The sequence below is a fragment of the Crocuta crocuta genome, unplaced genomic scaffold (genome assembly GCF_008692635.1).
Source record: "Crocuta crocuta isolate KB4526 unplaced genomic scaffold, BGI_CrCroc_1.0 scaffold112, whole genome shotgun sequence".
Classification (NCBI taxonomy): Eukaryota; Metazoa; Chordata; class Mammalia; order Carnivora; family Hyaenidae; genus Crocuta; species Crocuta crocuta.
Window position 1 is genome coordinate 3,321,565 of NW_027528818.1, and position 18,699 is coordinate 3,340,263.

At 36.2% G+C, this 18,699-nt stretch overlaps 1 protein-coding gene across 2 annotated transcripts in view; it reads left to right on the top strand.

The window, feature by feature from the left end:
• Positions 1-320: 320 nt before the first annotated feature.
• Positions 321-18,699, top strand: part of INPP4B (inositol polyphosphate-4-phosphatase type II B) — a 367,279-nt gene continuing 348,900 nt past the window's right edge. Inside the window, exon 1 of one of the 2 annotated variants that reach the window (XM_077755934.1) lies at positions 321-362. The gene's annotated coding sequence lies outside the window, so the exon portion shown is untranslated. The remainder of the gene's footprint in view (positions 363-18,699) is intronic. The other variant, XM_077755935.1, reaches the window with a different exon arrangement.

Genomic DNA, 18,699 nt, shown 5'->3' on the forward strand with positions numbered 1-18,699 from the left:
TAAAAGAAACTAAAAATGGAAAAATATGTTTTAAATTTGCAAAGCTTACAAAAACCAGTATTTTTGAGTTTCTTTGGAGCTAACTTAGAGGTAAGGAGATCAGTCAAGTCTTTAGTTACATTTAGTTCTGCTACAAATATTATGTTCTGCCCTGAGAACTGATGGCATATAAGTCTGGACAATTAACTGGGTTAATTCATTCTTCCAAATAATATATTTATATATCCTGGGTAGGGTGAAGCACAGTAGCATGTATTGACATATCTTTGATAATGACTTAAATATCTTTAATCTGATTTTTTACCCATTTTTGATAGGTATTCAGAAGACTCCAAATGAACCACAGTTGGAATTCATCCTTGGTAAGGAATTCCATCTTACTTATACTGATAAATATAATAATAGTTTATATATACAGTATGCAACCTTAGGTTGCTTATATCATTATATCAGTGCTTATTATTATATAATTTACAAACTTTTATAAACATTTTTCTATAAAAATTCATTCTTGAAGGTGTTACCTGGAGGTAGGTAAAGATTAAAAGTACACTTATGATGGACACTGAGAAATGCTATGAAACTGTTGAATTATATTCTACACGTGAAACTAATACAGCATTGTTTTTGTTGTACTTTAGTTTAAAAAGCAATAAAGCTGAGGGAAAAGAATTAATTCCATATCGTGTTACTTTCCCTAGTTTATGGGTAAATAATCTGAGTTTATGGTTCTGAAGTATTTTGAAAGCTCACTGATATCTTTATATTTTATTTGTAATGAGGTTTTATAGAATCATACATACATGTATTCAATTTCATATACAGAGACCAGATAGGCAAACCTTTAAATATTAATATACATGTTTTATAAAGTTACGGACAAATTGAAATATATACATTTATTATCTCCAGTAGTTTTTTAGTGGCTTGAAGTCTCACTTAATCCAGGATTATACATTTTCATTATACAATGAAATAGGTTTCAAATTTATATCCTTTGCTCAAAATATTACATTTTGAAATGTAATTTACTGATATAAAAATTGTGTGTAATTTTTAAAATTTCGTTTGTTTTTTCTCTTTAATAGAATTTATTTTTAAAGCATTTTTAGGTTCACAGCAAAACTGAACAAAAAGTACAGAGATTTTTCTATATATCCTCTGAACCCATAAATGTATAGCCTCCCCATTTTTAATATCCCCTGCAAGAGTGATACATTTGTTACAGTTGTTGAACTTATGTTGATAAATCATTATCACTCTAAGCCCATAGTTTACGTTTGGGTTCATTCCTGGTGTTGTATATTCTATGAGTTTGGATAATATATAATGACATATATCTATCATTAAAGTATCATATATAATATCCTCATTCCCCTAAAAATCCTATGTGCTCGGTCTATTCATCCTCTCTCCCTTAACCTTTGGCAACAGCTGATATTTTTTACTGTCTCCCTAGTTTTATCTTTTCCAGAATGTCGTGTAGTTGGAATCATGCAGTATGCCACCCTTTCATATTAGCTTCTTTCACTTAGTAATATGCATTTAAGTTTCCTCTAGGTCTTTTCATGGCTTGATGGCTCATTTTTTTTTTTATCACTGAATATTTTTCCAGTATTTGGATATACCACAGGTCATATGCCCACCCACCTACTAAGGGTATCTTGGTTACTTCCAAGTTTTGACAATTATGAATAAAGCTGTATGCAAGTTTTTGTGTAGACATAAGTTTTCACCACCTTTGGGTAAATATGAGGAAGCATATTGTTATGTGGCAAAAGTATGTTTAGTTTTATAAGAAATTGCCAAAATGTCTCTCAAAGTGGCTGTACTATTGTGCATTCCCACCAGCAAAGTCTGAGTGTTTCTGTTGTGAGTGTTTCTCACAAGCATTTAGTGTTGTCAATGTTCTGGATTTTGGTATAATTTATTTTTTAAACATTTTATTTTTGTTATAAATGTAGCTAAAATGTGCTGTAAGTTAAGGATTCTAGGGTGTTTTTTTTTTTTTTTTTAATTTTCCCAGGAATTAAGAAACAAATGTGAAAACTCAAGAAACTTCTGTGGTAAAACCAAAAATACTATACTTATTTTTTTCTAGAGAATTCTCAGATGGCGTCATATATAGAAAGAACTTGTTTCAGAAAAGAAGTTGAGTAGCAAAAGAACTCTGGGTACCTCTTGACTCACTGTAACTTTTGCTACTTGAGGTTTTGTCTATTCATCTTTCATTTTAAAAAAGGAAATTTATTTTTTTTTTTACTTTTTTTAGTAGGATTTCAAAGAGTTAAGATTTGTTAGAATAACTTAGTGTGTTTATTTTTTAGAAGTAATGTGGAGGCTATTACTTTTTTTAAGTTTATTTATTTATTTTGAGAGAGAGTGTGCACGCAGGCAAGTGCTCAGAAGTGGAGGAGGAGCAGAGAGAGAAAAGGTGAGAGAGAGAATCCCAAGCAGGCTCTTCAGTGTCAGCTCAGAGCCCAGTGTACGGCTTGAACCCACGAACTACAAGATCATGACCTGAGCTGATGCTGGAAATTTAACTGACTGGGCTACCCAGGCACCCCTAACTTAATGTATTTATTGACACATATAAATCTTTCTTATTTTCATCCTGGAGAACAATGTGAAATCCGAAGGAGGCAGAGACAATTGTAGGAGAGGCTGTTAGTCAAACATGGAAACCACCTTTCAAGGGACAGGGTGCCTGGGCCAAATATGTATCTTCTATTTCAAATAAAGTTATCTGTCTTGTTCAAATACCTAGGTATATATTTTTGTTTTGAAAGCCTGGTCAAATTCCTTAGCAATGCTGTCATCACCTATATTTCTGGCTTTGAATCAGAGATCTAAGAGATGATCAGCTGTGAGTATTTATTCAAATTAATATTCTTCCCATTAAAAAACTTCAATTTTCTTTTTTCATACTTTTTTAAAAGACACACAAGAATTCTTAACAGATAATTTGATCTTATCATGTGACAAAAAAATGTCTTACAAGTAAACAAGGTTATTGAAAGTCTTCAGGAAATTGTGTTGTTGATCTTGAAAGATATATTCCCCAAACTATTTGTTATGCTTCTGAGCACATTAAAATCTTCAATTGTACTATTAAAAAAGAAAGGAAGAAAGAAAAAAAATTAACTACTCTTTCAAGGACATTACATTTAAATTCCTATAGGTTTTACTGTATATTTTTGATTTTTTTTTTTAGTTTTTTATAATTCCACAAATACTTTAAGACGTCACCTCCTAACCTGTTAATTTCATAATTAATGAGAGAATAATCATTTCCTAAATATTTTTATCATTATTTAAGGATGTATATTTGTTTTTTTTTTTTTAATATTTTTTATTTATTTCTAGGAGAGAGAGAGAGANAATAAAAAAGCAAGGGATCTTAATACAAAAATATTCTTTAAAAAATTGAAATAAAGTAGGAAGCTTTTTTTTCCATCTATTTTTTCAACAAAATTTTTGGTATTTTACTTCTGATTCTTTGCCAAAGTATTCAAGTAGATTAAAGATTCCAATGGCCTTGCTTTTAAATTGGGAAAATAACTGCACTAATTTTGCTAGGTGTCATATTGCTTTTTATAAGTTATTTTCCACTGAGGATTGTTTCTGCCTTGTCTGTATGCCATTATAAAATCACTATATCTTGCTGAAATTCCTCTTTACATCTTTATTCAAGTAAATGAGGTAGGAGATGCTTAGTCAATTGAGCAAGCTAATTGGTTAAAAATGTCTTGAGAGCACAAAATCAGCATTTGCTAAAAAAAAATTGAGTATCTCAAGACCATTACCAACTATTCTTCTCGTGGTTTACTGAATCTAAATTATATTAACTCGCCCTTACAAATGCAACTCTGCATCCATGTTTTTATCATCGTTTCATTTAAGTGTGTTGATACCCTTTTTTATTTCCACAAAGAGACAATAATCAAAAACCGAAGAGAGCATAGATTTTCTTACAGTTTAATAATTTTTTTCATTTTTAAAAAGTTAGCACTTAAGAAGAGAGATCATTTCTTAAACTCTGGGTGCATTTCTTTTGAAACCATTGTGGAAAATACACAGAGCAGGCTAATCTTGACTAAGATGTAAAAAAAAAACAAACCTTTCAATTAACCATTCCTTAATTTTATCCTCTTAATTATGCTTATTTTGCTCATTTCTCCATTTACTAGATCCAAGGTCAATAGAATACTTATATAGCAGCCACATAATAATATGAAAACATACTGATATCATAAATCCAAAACAATGGGCACTAATGTATATTAAATACATAGGAGAGATGGCGTGTGTGTGTGTGCGTGTGTGTGCGCACATGCGCGTGTAGTCCTTCCTTATTGACACTGTGAAGTTATATTCTTAAAATAATTTATACCTTGATGGCTGATACCTAAAGGAAGCTAATGACCAGATATATGGCACATCAAAAGACACATTTTAGGTGTGACAACAGCTTCAGTGTCAATTATGATAGGAATGTAAAGATACGGATGTTGGAGTGAAAGCTCTAACCATACAAATTGGTATTTCATCCATTTTGTATTGGGAGCATAACAAACTTGTAAGTAAATAATTTCATGTAGTGTTAAGTTCTATGTATACAGTAAATAGAACAACTGCATGGAACATGTCTGGGGGAGAGGTAATTGACTGGGGGGTGGAGGGACTATTTTAGATATAGAAGTCAAAGAAGGCTTCTGTGTATCCAAAGGGACTTGGGATATAGATACTTATTTGGAAAGGGTCTATACTGAATATAAGACCTAGGTGACTTTCTAAGCAGGAGGGGCTGGCTATAGTAAATATTTAAGCCACAGGTAAAGGGTCACAAGAATGGGAATACTGAGTTTCAATGGTAGTGAATTGGGTTGCTGGTTTGATCGGGAATGAAACCAAGTTATGAGTTGATTTGGTCTTGAAGTAAACAGAGCCTCAGCAGAAAAGGCAGAATAATGAAGGACCACTTGGAATGCCGAGGTCAGAGTAGGACAATTGTGAGACAGAAGAAATACTCACCCAGTGAGATCCTGGCCCCATAGCCTCTTCTAGTCTCCTTCACTCCATAGGTAATAGGATCAGTCACCATGATTCAGTGCTGCTGAGCCTCTAGTGAGCAAGAGACAGATCGAGATAGGATTCAAAGCTAACAGATTGTTAATCCTTTGCCTTTTCTGAAGCTGTTTTATCTTTTAAGAGTCCACATATAAGCCTATGGGTTATTTTTTTTTTTCCAGAGACTTTTTCCTCTTGAAAGAAAATGTATCACCTCTTCCCACGTAGGTTTTATTAGTGTATAAAATAAGACTAATCCAGGGCTCAAATTATTTAACACAGCCTTACTTTATTTTTTAGTTTTCTCTTAAGTTGAGAAGTCTTTAGCAACTGCTATAATTTGCATAGCAATACAGGGAAAATTAGCATAAATAAAAATCAATAATTGGCAATGTAGAAATATATCTGTTGTCTCTGCAATGTAGTCAAATTTCCTAATATATTTTCAGACATAGTTAACTCTCTTTATGTCCATTTTGTTATCTCATTTCTTGACTTTTCTCCTAATACCGCGAAATCAGGATAAATGAAGGAAAGTGCAAGCCATTGTATTTTATTCTCAACTCAGAGTCAATCAGCATGTGTTGTTTAATTTTTATAGTAAAACATATAGTCTTAAGATGGAATACTATACAATCTTAAATATCATCTGTTAAAAGGATATTTCATCCAACAAGGGAATATAAATGCTGCAAAAACAGAATAACAAACTGCATATACAACATGACTCTTATTTAAACTCTCTTTGTATATATGAAAGAATAATATTGGAAGAATAAGTGTGAGTAGATTCAATCCTGGTTATGACAAATTAGTAGGATTTTATTACTTTTGTTATACTTTATACTTATAGCTTCCCAAATCTCAACAGTGTGCTCATATAAATGTCACAATCAGGTGTAATTTTTTAAAATGAATAACCTGAATAAGCTGAGCAAGAAAAGGGTCATATCTGACGTGGTAAAAATCTGCTCTTTGTCTTCAAAATTAGCTCATAGTATAATTAGAGAGGTCAAACTAGGGCTCCTGAAGTCATTAAAAAATCTTTAAAAGCTTAGCAATTCTGGGGGCACCTACGTGGCTCAGTTGGTTAAGCATCTGACTTCTGCTTAGGTCATGATCTTGTGGTCGGTGAGTTCAAGCCTCATGTTGGGCTCTGTGCTGGCAATTCAGATCCCGGAGCCTGCTTCATATTTTGTGTCTCCCTCTCCCTCTCTCTCTGCTCCTTCCGTACTCATACTTTGTCTGTCTCTCTCTTAAACATAAGATAAATATTAAAAAAAATTAAAGCTTAGTGATTTTTCAGGATCTCTAAGAATATAAGTGATAGTGTAAAGGATCAAATGAGTGCAGGAAGGAGTAGTCAAAAAAGGCTTTCCAAGGAAGACTAACTAAATTCAATTTTTGAAGGAAGAAAATAGGATTAAGAATAGGAAGAGGAAAGGAGAATTCACATCGTAAACCAGGAGAGCACCATAAGCATACACTTGGTGCTTGGAACAAGTTAGACTTCAACTCCAGAAAAAACACACAAAAAAAACCATGTAATAAGTATTCATTTGTCATTAGATACCAAGCTACACATAGAAAGGCCAGCCATCTTGTCTTCCTAGAAGAAAAAAATGGAAAATATGTTCTCAAATTGGGTTCTCCATTCCTCTACTACTTGGTCCTTTGGAATAGTGGTATGTATAGAAAAATCAGTGATTCCAAGTGTTTTAACTTCACATTCATCCTGGAAGTCATGCAAGTTCTGCCATACATAATGTGACTAAATAGACAAATTGAAGTTTACCAGTTGTAGAGACCATTTTTTTCCTACGGAAATAGAGGATTAAAGTAAAAACAGTCTTGTGGGTATGCAACCCACTATACTAGGTAAGTGAGGTGTACCATTCTAGAATTCAGTAATTAAAATTCAGTTTTATGACAAGATTATATTATGGCACAATGACAAGATGTCCTTTGGTAGGTTACTTCAAATAGTAGAGTGGCTTCAAAAAGAGAGGGTTATCCTATTTTGTTGCTAAGAGTTTGTCAAAGGAGGGTATTGATTCAAATACTTTGTTCTTCTATTGGATCATATATTAAGTTATGTGTACAGATTTTGGATTTTATATCTAAAGCCACTATATTTCTTTTTATGGTTGTATTTTTTCTTTTTTTAAAATTTTATTTAGTTAATATACATGACATGATTGGTTTCACAAGTAGAATTCAGTGATTCGTCACTTAAATACAACACTCAGAGCCACTATATTTCTAATAACCTGGTTAGCAAAAGCAAAAAACAAACAGCAAACAAAAAACACAAAGTCATGTAAGTTATGTGATCAGTTTTCTGTGTTCAGAATTTGAAATGTGTGTTAAAATGTGCTCAGACTGACAAGCTGCACAAAAAAACAGTCTCGTCTTTTTATAGACACAGCTTTTATAGCTTGCTAGGGCCTTCATTAACCTGCATGTCAGGTCTATTCATACTTTATGAACTGCTATAAATCAAGAATTGTTTCATATGTTTCTCTAAAAGAAAAAAAAAATCTTAGGAAGCCAAACTTGCCACTTCTCCCCTGTGTTCACACTTCTACATTCCTGCTAGTCTTTGTTCTATAAATGATTATAAAGCTCTGACTCTTTTTTAAAGCTCCACGGGAAAAATGGAAGGTTTTAGTCTATCTTCTTTAGTACTTTTTACCCTCTACGTGGTATGCTGCTCCAGCTAAAGGGAGTATTAAGCACAGAGGTATATTTCTGCATTTAATCTATTGATAAAAATATTACTTCTTATAAGCTGTAAGATCATCTTTAAGCAAAAAAAGAAGCACCTGCTAAGAATTAGTTAACCCCTGTGCTCTTCCTTTTATGTTGCTTCATTAAACATAGATCTCCTTTACCTTGATTCTTCAATGTGATACTTCCCTTAAGAAACATTGCTCTCCATTGAACAATAATTTGGGGGGTACCCTCTGAAGACCAGGTATTATGCAAAGTGCTAGCTAGGATCACCGTAGTAGCCCAGTGGTAGGTAGCATTTTTTGAGAATCCTTACTTATGGTACCATGAAATGTACTTACCTCTTAATAAACAGGATGCCCTGTTTTCATCACCACAACTCTACAAGGTAACACTAAAAATAATAAACATTTATTGAGTGCTTATCTGTTTACCATTCTTTGTCCTAAGTCATTTACATAAATTAATTACTTTCATTTTCACAATTTATTTAAAATGTTTATTTATTTATTTTGAGAGACAGAGAGAGAGTAAGCAGTGTAGGAGCAGAGAATAGGGAGAGAGAAAATTACAAGCAGGCTCTGGGCTGTCAGCGCAGAGCCCGATGGATGCATGGCTCGATTTCACAAACTGCGAGATCATGACTTGAGCCGAAATGAAGAGTTGGATACTCAACTGACTGAGCCAACCAGGAACTCCCATTTTCAGAACATAATTACTCTCTTATTAGTCATTTTATTTCACAGGAAAGGAAACAGACATGAACCGGTAAAGCAATGGGCCCAAGATTTGAACCCAGGAGTCTGAATGCAGAGCACGCTTACCCACATTATGTTCACTTAAGAGATAAAAAATTTAAAATTTCCAGGGGCACCTAGGTGGCTCAGTCGGTTAAGTGTCTGACTTCGGCTCAGATCATGATCTCACGGTTCTTGGGTTCAAGCCCCGCATCGGGCTTTGTGCTGACAGCTAGCTCAGAGCTTGGAGCCTGTTTCGGATTCTGTATCTCCTTCTCTCTTTGAACCTCCTCTGCTCATGCAGTCTCTCTCTCTCTCCCAGAAATAAATAAAACATTTAAAAAATTTAAAAGAAAATTTAAAATTTCCAATGGTCAACTTTCCAAAGATCTTATAGAAGTTGAGTGACAGTGTCAGGATCCAAGTTGAGTTTTGTCTGATTCTGAAGCTCCTGCTTTTAATCATCAGGATATATTCCTTTCTTATTAATCCCTGCTTCCCAAAACTTTCTAGGAGGTGGTGGAAACAAACAACTATAATGCCAGGCAGACTATAATAAGGGCAAAGTAAAGGCAAACACCAACAACTGTGGAAATACTAAACAAACAGTAATTAAATATAACTATGGCATCAGAAACAACATCTCAAAGGAAGAGGCATTTGGACCAGACCTGGAAGGATGAGCGGGATTTCAGTTGTTGTAGAAAGAACACAAGAGACAATTCAGGCAAAGGGAGTAGCAAATTTCATGAAACAAAATCCTAGAGCTCATTTTCCAAGGTGATGGACTTAATGCTTATTTACATATCCCTCTCTATTCCTTATAAACCCACATCGAAAGTAATTAAGGCTCTAGAAATTTTCTTGCAGTATTTTACAATCGTTGCACACATATTTGGAACTTATTTTCAAATTCCAGATGAACACAAGTTTTTAAACATTGTCTATTGCTAGCAAATTGCATTTGAGCATCAGGAACCATTGAGCCCTAGCGGCTTTAGGGTTACGCTAGATGAAACCGAAGATGTCTTAGCCATACTGAGCTGGACACAATGGACTCCGTGGCCATGCTGTGCTTCTGACAACTGCTTACCTATGCAGAGTTTGCATACCTGAGAACCTTCCCTTTCTTTAAGCTTTTGCAATCTTGACAGCATCAGGTAACTCTCAGTACTTGTGAGGAGACCTTTTCAGAAACACAGAAACAAAAAATAACAGACAACTGAGAGAAGTTGCTCTGCACATCAGTCTCAGATTCCAGTCTACAGTTTGAGTGGGGAGGCAATATCTCACCAGTTAAGAGACGGGAGTGTGAAGCCAACTTGGAGCATTTGAGTCCTATCATTATTACCATCTAGTCACTAGATCTTAGAAAAATTACATGGTGTCCCTGAATCTGTTTTCTTATCTGTAAAATGGGAAGGGTATCAGTATCTACCTTATAAGTTTCTTGTTAAGATTAAATAAGTTTATGTACATAAAGCACTTACGCTAGTATCTGACATACATTTACTGATTGATTAAGCTTTATTATTTTGAATATATCCTTGAGTGAATCACTTCCTGATAGTCAGCAAATTCTTCCTCGAGCAGCGGGTCTTAACACTACCTTTGTGTGCATAATGCTATCACTTATGGAACTCCTTCTACGTGCCAGGCATTAGGCTGAATACTTTTCTTAAAATTTTTTTTTGATGTTTATTTTTGAGAGAGAGAGACACACAGAGTGCAAGCAGGGGAGGGGCAGAGAAAGGGGACACAGAGTTGGAAGCAGGCTCCAGGCTCTAAGCTGTCAGCACAAAGCCCGATGGGGGGCTCGAACTCATAAATAACAAGACTGTGACCTGAGCTGAAGTCAGATGCTTAACCAACTTAGCCACGCAGGCACCCTTGCACACTTTTCAATTTTTATCTTTGCTTCTACAACTGACCCATTAGGTGCTTTCCATTATTCACGTTTCACAGATGAATTCAGTCACTTGCCTAAGGGCATATGGCTAGGAAGTGGAGGAATATAGATTGTAACTCCAAAGGCCATATTCTTTGTGGTTGAAAGTGCAGGAGTGGGAAAGCAAAGACAGTGAAGGGTAATCTAAGATCTGGATTATGTTTTTGTACTGCTGAAATAATTAGAGGTTTAACTGAAAGAAGAGAGGAAATGAACCAATCAGAGCTTCTTAACTGTGTGAGCAGGGGTTTAGAGTCTCAAGATTTAATGTGTGCTGCAGTTAGAATGTGGCCTGTTCTTACTGACACTGGTCTACATTCTAGTTTGGTGCTCTTGAGGAAGTTGAGATATGAAACATCAGTAATAAATGAGAAATCAAACTTCTCTTCCCACTTCCTATCTGCTGCAACCGTATCATTTAACTGGATTGTGTTGTGATAAAGTAGATCTATTCTTCTTGTCACATTTCTTTCTGAGCAATGTACCATGGGAGCTCTCAGTTAAAGGGGGTCTTTAACCAGGTTAACTTCATAGACCAACTCAGATTGTTCCACATAGGTTTTGAAAATTATTTGTTAAATTAGGGTTTTTTTTTTAGAACAAAATATTTACTTTCTACCTTCTTTATTTTTGTCTTTTTTCCGTGAGCAACATACCTCATCTAGTTTATTACTCTTTCTGTGTGTTTTACCTAATTACTTTCTTCCCTCGATTGTCTAATTACTGAGAGCCCCTGGTCACTGGAACAGGTCTACCTTAGCAGCATCTGTTGCCGCTTATGGGTAACTGGGGAATCAGGACTACCTAAGGGCTTTGTTCATTGGGTGGTTTTGCTTTGCATAAAGTCGAAAGCCTTCGAGGTTGTGAGGGAGCAAGATCCCCTGATGCTGCTGTCTTTGAGGCTGAAATTTATCAGTCAGTCTTCTTGTCGAGCAGATGGTATCCAAACGTATCCCAGGCCACCTGGGAGCTGTCCTATGGGGAGGAGAAGAGACCAGTAGAGTGGAAAGTAGGATTAAAGAGAAGTTCCTTCATGTCTCCACTGTACAAAGCAGTCTTTTCCCAAATGCTTCAAACTTGGACTTTGACCTTTTGAAGTTGACAAAGCTGGTACTATGCCCATTTTAAAATGGAAGAAACTGACTCTCAGGGGTATTAAGTGACTTGCCTACAGTCATATACCTGGTATGAGAAAGCTCAAAGCTTTTTGAGTGCTTTGCCACTTATTCTCATATTACTTCTACTTTATAAGGGCAAGAGATTATTCTTGGCTGTTATCTATGGCAGTAAGGTCTCAGAAGTCAATTTAAGCAAAAGAGGTATCTCCAGGTCAGAACTTGTCCAAATTCAGAATATCAGTTTTATCCCCAATATTCACAAAACTTAAACACCCTGTCACTCTAAGCAATTTCAAAGTCCATGGCTTTAAACAACATTTTAGGTTTTTGTTTTCAAAACTTGTAACTCTTATCTTCACTTTTCCTTGGAGTTCTCTAGTCCCATTTTCAACTGCCTGCTAGATATCTCCACTTGCTCATCTAAGAGGTATAACTTGATTGTTTTTATTCCTGTCCCTCCCAAAATGTTATTCCTTCATGATGGCCATCTCCATAAAAAGTATCACCATCCATTCAGTTATGCAAATCTCCAAATATAACTTTCTTAATTCCCTTTTTCTCTAACTTCACATTAAATCCATCAAGTTCTATAATTTCTATGTTTAAAATATTTTCTAAATTTGACCAACTCCCTCCTTTGCCCCTGCTGTTGTTCAATTCTAAGCAGTTATCAGCTCTCATCGGGGCCAGTTAGGGGATTCCTCATGGGAAGCTGGTATCTTGCTCCTGCATAGTCTCCTCCTGACAGAAGAGAATAATCTTTTTATTTAAAAAAATTTTTTTAATGTTTTATTTATTTCTAGGAGAGAGACAGCATGAGCAGGAGAGGGTCAGAAAAAGAGGGAGTCACAGACTGAAACAGGCTCCAGGCTCTGAGCTGGCAGCCAGCACAGAGCCCGACGCGGGTCTCGAACCCACGAACCGTGAGATCATGACCCAAGCGAAAGTTGGACACTTAACCGACTAAGCCACCCAGGTGCCCCGAGAATAATCTTTTAAAAATATCAATGTGATTTCTTCACTTCCCTAGTTAAAATCTTCGAATGGCTTCCATTTTACTTAGAATAAAATTGAAATATCCAACCACTTTCTACAAGGATCTTGAGGAGTAGGCCATTCTCACCATACATATGCTTATCCTTCTAGCTCATTCTTTGTCAGCTTTGGTCTTCTTTTTGCTTTTCAAACAAGCCAAATATCTGGATCTTTGCATTTGTTGTTCCCCTTAACTGGCTTCTTGGTAAGTTTTAGGTCACAGCTCAAATGTCACCTTAGAGAAACTTTTCATGATCCCCCCACACTCCTCAACTTTCAGCTTAAGACCCTGTTTAAAATTCTCACAATATTATTATTTTAAACTTCATGCCCCACTAGCGTACTAGCTCCATAATATAAGGAACTTCTTTTATTGTTCACTGCTGTGAAACTGTCACCTAGAATCATGCTGGGCACATTTAGACATTCGATAAATATCTGTGAACTGAATGCATACATCAACGCCATTGCTTTTTCCCTCTCCTATTTCTTCATAACGTCAATGTATATTTTTAGCTATGCCCTTGAAATGTTTTATAATTATTGATGACACAATTATTTGTAAAAAAGATATTCATTTTAAAATTCTCAATAGGGGCGCCTGAGTGGCTTAGTCGGTTAAGCGTCCGACTTACGCTTAGGTCATGATCTCGCAGTTCGTGGGTTCGAGCCCCGCGTCGGGCTCTGTGCTGACGGCCAGCTCAGAGCCTGGAGCCTGTTTCAGTCTGTGACTCCCTCTCTCTCTGACCCTCCCCTGCTCACGCTGTCTCTCTCTCTCCTAGAAATAAATAAAAATATTAAAAAAATATTTTAAAAAAATAAATAAAATTCTCAATAAATATTTTATTTAATCATTGGTACTTTGTTATTAGAAAATTATATATTAGGAAGGATAGAGCCTTACTGCCCTTGGAGTTCTTCTAGAAATAACTGACAGGAAGAATCAGTTATAGGCTGAGCTGAACAAGGGCTTTCTGTAACTAGACTGTATAGCTGGTGATTGCTTACCTGTTTAGAATTTTATGTCTAAAATTCTTCACAAACACACTTCATGATTCTGGTTTTATGACAGCATCATAAAACAAGCAATCTTCGTAAAGCTTATTTATTTATTTTGAGAGAGAGAGAGGGTGTGTGCGCGAGTGAGTGAAGGAGAGGCAGAGAGAGAGGGAGAGAGAGAATCCCAAGCAAGTTATGTACTGTTGGCACACAGCTTGAGATGGTGCTCCAACCATGAGATCATAACCTGAGCTGAGATCAAGAGTCGGATGCTGGGGCACCTGGGTGGCTAAGTTAGTTGAGTGTCCAACTTCAGCTCAGGTCATGATCTCATGGTTCGTGGGTTCGAGCCTCAGTTCGGGCTCTGTGCTGACAGCTAGCTCAGAGCCTGGAACCTGTTTCAGATTCCATATCTTCCTCTCTCTCTGATCCTCCCCTGCTCACGCTCTCTCTCTCTCTCTCTCTCTGTCTCAGAAATAAATGAAACATTAAAAAAAAAAAAAAGAATTGCATGCTTAAACAACTGAGCCACCCAGAAGCCCTGAGGAAAGCAATCTTCTTATAGAGATGTTCTTAAGAGCATATGTAAACAAATAACAGGAAGCATAACACACAGCTAGCATAGTGGAAATGGACTAGAATAGGTCTCAAAGATTTGAGCTTACATTTCAGCCTATACCATGGAACCCCGAGAGAATGCAATACAAGGACGGTGTTTGAGAGCATGGGCTGGGCTGCCATCCTGAGAGCATTTCAGTCCTGATTCTGCCACTGGCTGCCTGTGTGACTCTGAACAATTCATCTTTATTGGGGAGTTTGGTGGATTAAGCTGAGGTAGCATACTTAAAGCACTAAGAATGATGCTAGATGTGTAAGTGATCACTTAATGGTATTAATCTCTATTGTCTTCGGTTAAGCCCTTACCCTCTCTAAAACTCTGATTCTTTATGTGTAAATTGGGGGTTATAATTCTTATTTTCACAGGGTGTATGAGCAAATATATATGAAAGTGAGAAATATGTTATTTATACATCGTTAGAAATTCAATCTTTTTTTCACATATTTAATTGGATCTTCACAAACCCTCAGTGAGAAGAACTACAGTTACTATCCCCATTTCAGGATGAGGATATGGAAACTCCATAACAAATCCATCACCGAGTCAGGACTGGGATCCATGACTGGGAAACTTAAGCAGTTTACTCCACACAGCAAGTAAGAACTTGAAGGAAACCCTCAAACAGAAGGTGTCTCATATTTTTATCTTACCTAGTGCAGCACGTGCTCTGGAAGAGGAGAGAAGATGTCTTTTTTTTTTTTTTTTTTTTTTTATTTAAAATTTGGGTCGTGTAAACTACTTCTTTGTTCTGAAACTGCCTTTATAGCTAGGGCCCTGAAGTGCTCCATTCAGCTAGCAGGAGCTCTGCTGAGCTTTAGGTTTGAGGTGTTCTCCCTGGAGATCCCCATTTTTCTAAGAACTATACTTTTAGTTTCCTTCAAACTCTGATTCTCCCAGAACCGCTGTCTGTTACTTTCAAACTGTCTGAGCTATGCTTTTTCCATGTGTGGTTGAACTTGTGGATCTTGCTCTGAATAATTAGACCCTTCCTGTCCTCAAGCTATCCCACATTTGCTTTCTCACCTACACACTCACTGTCTCCTTTCTCTTGTTCTTGTCCTGGATTGCTAGTCATTTCTAGTTTTAGCTTATCTGTATCTGTTTTATTTCCGGTGAGTCAACCATCTTGTGATGGGAGAATTGACACTCCTAAAGCTGCATATTCAACATGAATATTGAAATTTTTCTTTTGTCTACAGGAAAATCACACATATGATTGACTCAGGAGAGTCAAGAAAAGTAGGGAGTTACATTCTTCAAGCTCTTCAATACTGTCTTCCCCCAAATGATATGCTACATGGAGACAGTGAAACAAGAGGCTATCCCCTCAGAACGATCTTTTCCTCCCATTCTCCCTTTCCCCCTCTTATTTTCTATTTATGTGAGGCTTTGATTTAATACTTTGAATCTACTTGTAAAAGATTTGACTTTAAAGTGAATTGATAGCAATTTCATTAACAAAAGTATTAATTCCACATATAGATACAACTGTAATACATTTATAAAAAATATTACTGAAGTTTTTAAAAAGTACCTTAATTTAAGCACCACCTTTTAAAGTTTAAACCTCTAGATGGAATATATACAGTGCAATTCTTCTAAAATGCTTTGGTTTGGAAAAGCGTGTCTAAAAATTGCCTTTTTAAGGATCTGGTGAAAGCCAGACCATGAGTAAATGTGTTGTGTGGAGACCTCCAGATTGAACAACTGCTTTCCAGATCGCTTGCTATTTCCTGCCCAAACAAATGGATTCTTTCAGTAGACTGTCAACCCCTGAAGGCCACATTCCAGGCCCCAGTTTCCTTCATTTGTCCTCAGACTCCCAAATACCTCCTAGACATCAGTCATTCTGAGTCGTTAGAGTTCAACAACTCTGAGTGCACTTCTCTTAGCCATCCATCTCTGGTGACTCAGGTTCTGACTTTTCTGCCACCGCTTCTGGACCTGTCTCCACCAGCCACCCTGGCCTCATCTTTTGGTTGAGAGGTAAAACAGGGAAGGTAAGCAGCCCCTCCTCACTATCCCACATGCTCTTCTGGATCCATTGAGGGCGTCTCTGGTTGTTCTGATAGGAATCCTATTGGCTCCCATGTCAAACTGATAGTACTGAGATAATGCTGTCATCCTGGCCTCTGGGCAGATAAAAGGCTTAAGGCTGTTCTCTGTGTTATTTCCTCTAACTTTTCTGATCCTAGTTCTAAGGCTACAGATTTCCATTAACTGACTCACGTTATTTCTTTTAGTATTCAGAGGGACCTGCTTCCATTCTTAGAATAGCGTTTTCATCCTTTCTTAAATAGCACATATGTTCCTGCTGAAAAGAGCAGCAGAAAGCTGCAAGCACTTGTTTCTGAAGTGGAACGTGGATTTGGAGCTTGCACACAAAAAGCCACGTCTGCACACAGTGTTAGGTGATGATGCCAGGCCAGTTTGGGGCTTTCAGCATATAGGGTGGGACACCGAGACTGGAAAAGACATGAGTACAGACTTGTTTTTAATTCAGTTGCTTGAGGACGGAGTCTCAGTCATCTAGGTAGTATTCATGAAAACAAGAAAAAATAGTATTTTCTGAGAACTGACAGGAGAGAAGCTGAGGGAGCTGGGGACAAGCTGGTGAATGAGTGTCTTCTGGAACTGACAACAGTGATTTGAACCATTTTGTTCTTTTTATATGCAAATATGCTGTCTTCTGCACAGCTGGTATCTTCACTGCTCCAGAGCACAGATAATCAAAGAGCATTTCCCGAGAGCACCATTGTTCCGGGAAGAGGTTCTTTTTTTCTCTCTCTCTAGATTCTTCAATGATACTTAAATTCAAAATCGGTACTGAGTGGGTAGTTTATTTTCATATGTGTAACGTCCCACACTAACAAAGTGAATTTCATCTTTTCAGCCATTTTTTTTAAAGGCCAACGCGTTTATTTAACATACACAGAAGTACACATAGAATGCAGTGGCATATTTTCATATCATTTTGTTATAGAGAAAAGTAAAACATTTTATTTCAGGGCCTTTTTCCCAACAATGTGAATCTAGCTTTTTGCATGAAGGAAATCAATTTAATTTATAAATGAACCAGTTGTCATGAAATTTAGGAGCAGTGGTGCTCAAATCTCAGTGTAGCAAGAATTCTACAGCAGTGTTTCTACAACAAAATCTTTTCAATTCCCTCTTGAAGATTATTACCGATATTCTTCAGTCACTCTTATCATCTGCTTCCTCCCCATAGCATTAGTCTCCTCGTTTCCTCATGTTTTATTTGGATTCTATTATTGGAATATTGAGAGTCTTAAAATTCTTGTTACAAAAGCGAAATCACCATTGAACAAGCAGAGGAACAGACAGAGAAGAATGATGTTATTGGGGAAAAAAATCAGACTCCCAAATACTCTCTGCTATTGGTAAAAAACAAGTAAATAAATAACAGGCTTCATCCTTGAGCCACATGTTATGATCTACAAATCTGACTGATTAGTAAAAAACACCATATAGATATGCAATTTAGTGGAACTGTGAAGCAGCAACAAGCACGATATTGTTCTGGACATGTGCTAACACAAGCAAAGTTTATGCCCAATGCCACTTGACACATAGTATGTAATGCATTGTGCTTCCCCCCACCCCCATCTTCTTTGCACACTTCACATATTATCTTAAGTGAGAACAACCTTAAAATTTATATATTTATATTTTCTTATGGTAGTATAGAAGCCAAAAATACAACATTATTTCAGTATGTCTAAAAAATTCTTGCATTAGGAAGAATGCTTTTTTCCCTCTGTGTGTGTGTGCACGTGTGCACACACGCGTGCATTGATTTGTTGGGTTTATTTTTTTATCTTTCAATCTTAAACACTGAACTGCTGTTTATCCCTGACCTTCAAACAATCTAAAATTAATACTGTTGGTTTATGTCATCCCCTTGAAAAGTCAGGTCCTGATTTTCAATTTGGGACTTTTTTTTTTTTTTTTAAACAAATTGCCTTAAAAGACAAAGTAAAACCAAAAAAGAAAAAAAATAGTGTCAAATTTTATACACTTTTTACTTTTCCAACAAATATTGCTTGTGTTGACAGTTATGCATGGTTCACATACTTTTTAGGGAAGTATGTGTTTATTAAAATCCCCCATACAATAGTTAAGGGGGAAACCACACATTTTTATTTTATCCCTATAAGGACTTAAAAACAGTTACTTAACTGAAGGAAGAGCTGTGGTGGGTTCACAGCAAGGTATTCCTGACCCTAATGTTCTAAGTCTTATAAATATGCAGTGATGACTTCAATGACCTACCTCACCTTGCAGAGTGATAGGAGAAACATATGTTAGAGGAAATTTGAGATGGCAGGAAAGAGAACAAAAGGAATAATAATAATTATTATAATTATAAAATACTAATAATTTTATAATCTATATAAAATTATAGATATTTGTCTTTAT